The sequence below is a fragment of the Ipomoea triloba genome, chromosome 4 (assembly GCF_003576645.1).
Source record: "Ipomoea triloba cultivar NCNSP0323 chromosome 4, ASM357664v1".
Lineage (NCBI taxonomy): Eukaryota > Viridiplantae > Streptophyta > Magnoliopsida > Solanales > Convolvulaceae > Ipomoea > Ipomoea triloba.
In genome coordinates, this window is record NC_044919.1 from 15,897,562 (window position 1) to 15,902,157 (window position 4,596).

General features: G+C 49.3%; 12 non-coding genes and 1 pseudogene across 12 annotated transcripts; all 13 read left to right on the top strand.

The window, feature by feature from the left end:
* Nucleotides 1-203: 203 nt before the first annotated feature.
* LOC116018565 lies at nucleotides 204-322 on the top strand. The gene has a single exon (XR_004098577.1). It is a non-coding gene; the product is annotated as a 5S ribosomal RNA (ribosomal RNA).
* Nucleotides 323-451: 129 nt separating this feature from the next.
* LOC116018509 lies at nucleotides 452-570 on the top strand. Its single transcript, XR_004098523.1, has one exon. It is a non-coding gene; the product is annotated as a 5S ribosomal RNA (ribosomal RNA).
* Nucleotides 571-707: 137 nt separating this feature from the next.
* LOC116018510 lies at nucleotides 708-825 on the top strand. Its single transcript, XR_004098524.1, has one exon. It is a non-coding gene; the product is annotated as a 5S ribosomal RNA (ribosomal RNA).
* A 477-nt stretch (nucleotides 826-1,302) lies between these two features.
* Nucleotides 1,303-1,421, top strand: LOC116018310. Its single transcript, XR_004098334.1, has one exon. It is a non-coding gene; the product is annotated as a 5S ribosomal RNA (ribosomal RNA).
* A 303-nt stretch (nucleotides 1,422-1,724) lies between these two features.
* Nucleotides 1,725-1,843, top strand: LOC116018423. Its single transcript, XR_004098440.1, has one exon. It is a non-coding gene; the product is annotated as a 5S ribosomal RNA (ribosomal RNA).
* A 129-nt stretch (nucleotides 1,844-1,972) lies between these two features.
* LOC116018539 lies at nucleotides 1,973-2,090 on the top strand. The gene has a single exon (XR_004098552.1). It is a non-coding gene; the product is annotated as a 5S ribosomal RNA (ribosomal RNA).
* Nucleotides 2,091-2,575: 485 nt separating this feature from the next.
* Nucleotides 2,576-2,696, top strand: LOC116018455. The gene has a single exon (XR_004098470.1). It is a non-coding gene; the product is annotated as a 5S ribosomal RNA (ribosomal RNA).
* Nucleotides 2,697-2,833: 137 nt separating this feature from the next.
* On the top strand, nucleotides 2,834-2,952 carry LOC116018067. The gene has a single exon (XR_004098100.1). It is a non-coding gene; the product is annotated as a 5S ribosomal RNA (ribosomal RNA).
* Nucleotides 2,953-3,089: 137 nt separating this feature from the next.
* Nucleotides 3,090-3,208, top strand: LOC116018069. Its single transcript, XR_004098102.1, has one exon. It is a non-coding gene; the product is annotated as a 5S ribosomal RNA (ribosomal RNA).
* Nucleotides 3,209-3,345: 137 nt separating this feature from the next.
* LOC116018070 lies at nucleotides 3,346-3,464 on the top strand. Its single transcript, XR_004098103.1, has one exon. It is a non-coding gene; the product is annotated as a 5S ribosomal RNA (ribosomal RNA).
* A 129-nt stretch (nucleotides 3,465-3,593) lies between these two features.
* LOC116018495 lies at nucleotides 3,594-3,711 on the top strand. Its single transcript, XR_004098509.1, has one exon. It is a non-coding gene; the product is annotated as a 5S ribosomal RNA (ribosomal RNA).
* A 129-nt stretch (nucleotides 3,712-3,840) lies between these two features.
* Nucleotides 3,841-3,958, top strand: LOC116017971 (annotated as a pseudogene).
* A 311-nt stretch (nucleotides 3,959-4,269) lies between these two features.
* Nucleotides 4,270-4,388, top strand: LOC116018511. The gene has a single exon (XR_004098526.1). It is a non-coding gene; the product is annotated as a 5S ribosomal RNA (ribosomal RNA).
* Nucleotides 4,389-4,596: the final 208 nt, after the last annotated feature.

The window sequence follows — 4,596 nt, forward strand, 5'->3', positions numbered from 1 at the left end:
AAGCGTGCTTGGGCGAGAAGTAGTACTAGGATGGTGACCCCCTGGGAAGTCCTCGTGTTGAATCCCCCACCCTCTTTTTAATTGTTCTTTTAAACCGCTGGACCGCTCGCTAAGGGTACTATCCTTTTAAACCGCTAAACCGCTAAGCGAGAGATGTTGGGCGGAGATAGATGGTCAAGTACATTTTGCGCGCAGTACATGACAGATGCGATCATACCAACACTAATGCACCGGATCCCATTAGAACTCTGAAGCTAAGCGTACTTGGGCGAGAGTAGTATTAGGATGGGTGACCCCCTGGGAAGTCCTAGTGTTGCTTCCCCCACCCTCTTTTTAATTTTTCTTTTAAACCGCTGGACCACTCGCTAAGGGTACTATCCTTTTAAACCGCTAAGCGAGAGAAGTTGCGCGGAGAGAGAGGGTCAAGTACATTTTGCGCGCAGTACATGACGGATGCGATCATACCAACACTAATGCACCGGATCCCATTAGAACTCTGAAGCTAAGCGTACTTGGGCGAGAGTAGTATTAGGATGGGTGACCCCCTGGGAAGTCCTAGTGTTGCTTCCCCCACCCTCTTTTTAATTTTTCTTTTAAACCGCTGGACCACTCGCTAAGGGTACTATCCTTTTAAACCGCTAAACCGCTAAGCGAGAGAAGTTGCGCGGAGAGAGAGGGTCAAGTACATTTTGCGCGCAGTACATGACGGATGCGATCATACCAGCACTAATGCACCGGATCCCATCAGAACTCCGAAGTGAAGCGTTCTTGGGCTTGAGTAGTACTAGGATGGTGATCCCCTAGGAAGTCCTCGTGTTGCATCCCCCACCCTCTTTTTAATTTTTCTTTTAAACCGCTGGACCGCTCGCTAAGGGTACTATCTTTTTAAACCGCTAACTGAGAAAAGTTGCGCGGAGAGCGAGGGTCAAGTACATATTGCGCGCAGTACATGACGGATGCAATCATACCAGCACTAATACACCGGATCCCATCAGAACTCCGAAGTCAAGCTAATTTTTCTTTTAAACCGCTAGACCGCTCGCTAAGGCTACTAACTTTTTAAACCGCTAACTGAGAAAAGTTGCGCGGAGAGCGAGGGTCAAGTACATATTGCGCGCAGTACATGACGGATGCAATCATACCAGCACTAATACACCGGATCCCATCAGAACTCCGAAGTCAAGCTAATTTTTCTTTTAAACCGCTAGACCGCTCGCTAAGGCTACTAACTTTTTAAACCGCTAAGCGAGAGAAGTTGCGCGGAGAGAGAGGGTCAAGTACATTTTGCGCTCAGTACGTGACGGATGCGATCATACCAGCACTAACGCACCGGATCCCATTAGAACTCTGAAGCTAAGCGTGCTTGGGCGAGAGTAGTATTAGGATGGGTGACCCCCTGGGAAGTCCTCGTGTTGCTTCCCCCACCCTCTTTTTAATTTTTCTTTTAAACCGCTGGACCGCTCGCTAAGGGTACTATCCTTTTAAACCGCTAAGCGAGAGAAGTTGCGCGGAGATAAAGGGTCAAGTACATTTTGCGCGTAGTACATGACGGATGCGATCATACCAGCACTAATGTCCCGGATCCCATCAGAACTCCGAAGTCAAGCTAATTTTTCTTTTAAACCGCGGGACCGCTCGCTAAGGGTACTATCCTTTTAAACCGCTAAGTGAGAAAAGTTGCGCGGAGAGAGAGGGTCAAGTACATATTGCGCGCAGTACATGACGGATGCGATCATACCAACACTAATGCACTGGATCCCATTAGAACTCTGAAGCTAAGCGTGCTTGGGCGAGAGTAGTATTAGGATGGGTGACCCCCTGGGAAGTCCTCGTGTTGCTTCCCCCACCCTCTTTTTAATCTTTCTTTTAAACCGCTGGACCGCTCGCTAAGGGTACTATCCTTTTAAACCGCTAAGTGAGAAAAGTTGCGCGGAGAGAGAGGGTCAAGTACATTTTGCGCGCAGTACATGACGGATGCAATCATACCAGCACTAATGCACCGGATCCCATCAGAACTCCGAAGTTAAGCGCCCTTGCGCGAGAATAGTACTAGGATGGGTGACCCCCTGGAGGTCCTCGTGTTGCATCCCCCACCCTCTTTTTAATCTTTCTTTTAAACCGCTGGACCGCTCGCTAAGGGTACTATCCTTTTAAACCGCTAAACCGCTAAGCGAGAGAAGTTGCGCGGAAAGAGAGGGTCAAGTACATATTGCGCGCAGTACATGACGGATGCAATCATACCAGCACTAATGTCCCGGATCCCATCAGAACTCCGAAGGCAAGCTAATTTTTCTTTTAAACCGCGGGACCGCTCGCTAAGGCTACTATCTTTTTAAACCGCTAACTGAGAAAAGTTGCGCGGAGAGCGAGGGTCAAGTACATATTGCGCGCAGTACATGACGGATGCAATCATACCAGCACTAATGTCCCGGATCCCATCAGAACTCCGAAGGCAAGCTAATTTTTCTTTTAAACCGCGGGACCGCTCGCTAAGGCTACTATCTTTTTAAACCGCTAACTGAGAAAAGTTGCGCGGAGAGAGAGGGTCAAGTACATATTGCGCGCAGTACATGACGGATGCGATCATACCAGCACTAATGCACCGGATCCCATCAGAACTCCGAAGTTAAGCGCGATTGGGCGAGAATAGTACCAGGATGGGCGACCCCCCCTGGGAAGTCCACGTGTTGCATCCCCCACCCTCTTTTTAATTTTTCTTTTAAACCGCGGGACCGCTCGCTAAGGGTACTATCCTTTTAAACCGCTAAACCGCTAAGCGAGAGAAGTTGCGCGGAGAGAGAGGGTCAAGTACATTTTGCGCGCAGTACGTGACGGATGCGATCATACCAGCACTAATGCACCGGATCCCATCAGAACTCCGAAGTTAAGCGTGCTTGGGCGAGAGTAGTACTAGGATGGGTGACCCCCTGGGAAGTCCTCGTGTTGCATCCCCCACCCTCTTTTTAATCTTTCTTTTAAACCGCTGGACCGCTCGCTAAGGGTACTATCCTTTTAAACCGCTAAACCGCTAAGCGAGAGAAGTTGCGCGGAGAGAGAGGGTCAAGTACATTTTGCGCGCAGTACGTGACGGATGCGATCATACCAGCACTAATGCACCGGATCCCATCAGAACTCCGAAGTTAAGCGTGCTTGGGCGAGAGTAGTACTAGGATGGGTGACCCCCTGGGAAGTCCTCGTGTTGCATCCCCCACCCTCTTTTTAATCTTTCTTTTAAACCGCTGGACCGCTCGCTAAGGGTACTATCCTTTTAAACCGCTAAACCGCTAAGCGAGAGAAGTTGCGCGGAGAGAGAGGGTCAAGTACATTTTGCGCGCAGTACGTGACGGATGCGATCATACCAGCACTAATGCACCGGATCCCATCAGAACTCCGAAGTTAAGCGTGCTTGGGCGAGAGTAGTACTAGGATGGGTGACCCCCTGGGAAGTCCTCGTGTTGCATCCCCCACCCTCTTTTAAATTTTTCTTTTAAACCGCTGGACCGCTCGCTAAGGGTACTATCTTTTTAAACCGCTAAGTGAGAAAAGGTGCGCGGAGAGAGAGGGTCAAGCACATTTTGCGCGCAGTACATGACGGATGCGATCATACCAGCACTAATGCACCGGATCCCATCAGAACTCCGAAGTGAAGCGTTCTTGGGCTAGAGTAGTACTAGGATGTTGACCCCCTGGGAAGTCCTCGTGTTGCATCCCCCACCCTCTTTTAAATTTTTCTTTTAAACCGCTGGACCGCTCGCTAAGGGCACTATCTTTTTAAACCGCTAAGTGAGAAAAGGTGCGCGGAGAGAGAGGGTCAAGTACATTTTGCGCTCAGTACGTGACGGATGCGATCATACCAGCACTAATGCACCGGATTGCATCAGAACTCCGAAGTGAAGCGTTCTTGGGCTAGCGTAGTACTAGGATGTTGACCCCCTGGGAAGTCCTCGTGTTGCATCCCCCACCCTCTTTTTAATTTTTCTTTTAAACCGCTGGACCGCTCGCTAAGGGTACTATCTTTTTAAACCGCTAACTGAGAAAAGTTGCGCGGAGAGAGAGGGTCAAGTACATTTTGCGCGCAGTACATGACGGATGCAATCATACCAGCACTAATGCACCAGATCCCATCAGAACTCCGAAGTCAAGCTAATTTTTCTTTTAAACCGCTAGACCGCTCGCTAAGGATACTATCCTTTTAAACCGCTAAACCGCTAAGCGAGAGAAGTTGCGTGGAGAGAGAGGGTCAAGTACATATTGCGCGCAGTACATGACGGATGCGATCATACCAGCACTAATGCACCGGATCCCATCAGAACTCCGAAGTTAAGCGCCCTTGCGCGAGAATAATACTAAGATGGGTGACCCCCTAGGAAGTCCTCGTGTTGCATCCCCCACCCTCTTTTTAATCTTTCTTTTAAACCGCTAGACCGCTCGCTAAGGGTACTATCCTTTTAAACCGCTAAGCGAGAGAAGTTGCGCGGAGATAAAGGGTCAAGTACTTTTTGCGCGTAGTACATGACGGATGCGATCATACCAGCACTAATGTCCCGGATCCCATCAGAACTCCGAAGTCAAGCTAATTTTTCTTTTAAACCGCTG